Genomic DNA, 208 nt, shown 5'->3' with positions numbered 1-208 from the left:
TTGTTTGTTTAGTTTTGTTTTTTTAAATTTTTTTTTTATTTTAATTTTTTTTTATATTATTCTTATTATTTATTTATTTTTTTTTATTATTTATTTTTATATTAATATTTATTTTTAATATTTTAATATATTTAATTTTTAAAATTTATTTTTATTTTATTTTTTATATATATTTTAAAATTTATTATATATATTTATATATATGTTT

Source organism: Penaeus monodon, chromosome 28 (assembly GCF_015228065.2).
Source record: "Penaeus monodon isolate SGIC_2016 chromosome 28, NSTDA_Pmon_1, whole genome shotgun sequence".
In the NCBI taxonomy this organism is placed as follows: Eukaryota; Metazoa; Arthropoda; class Malacostraca; order Decapoda; family Penaeidae; genus Penaeus; species Penaeus monodon.
This window is presented reverse-complemented; position numbering follows the sequence as displayed.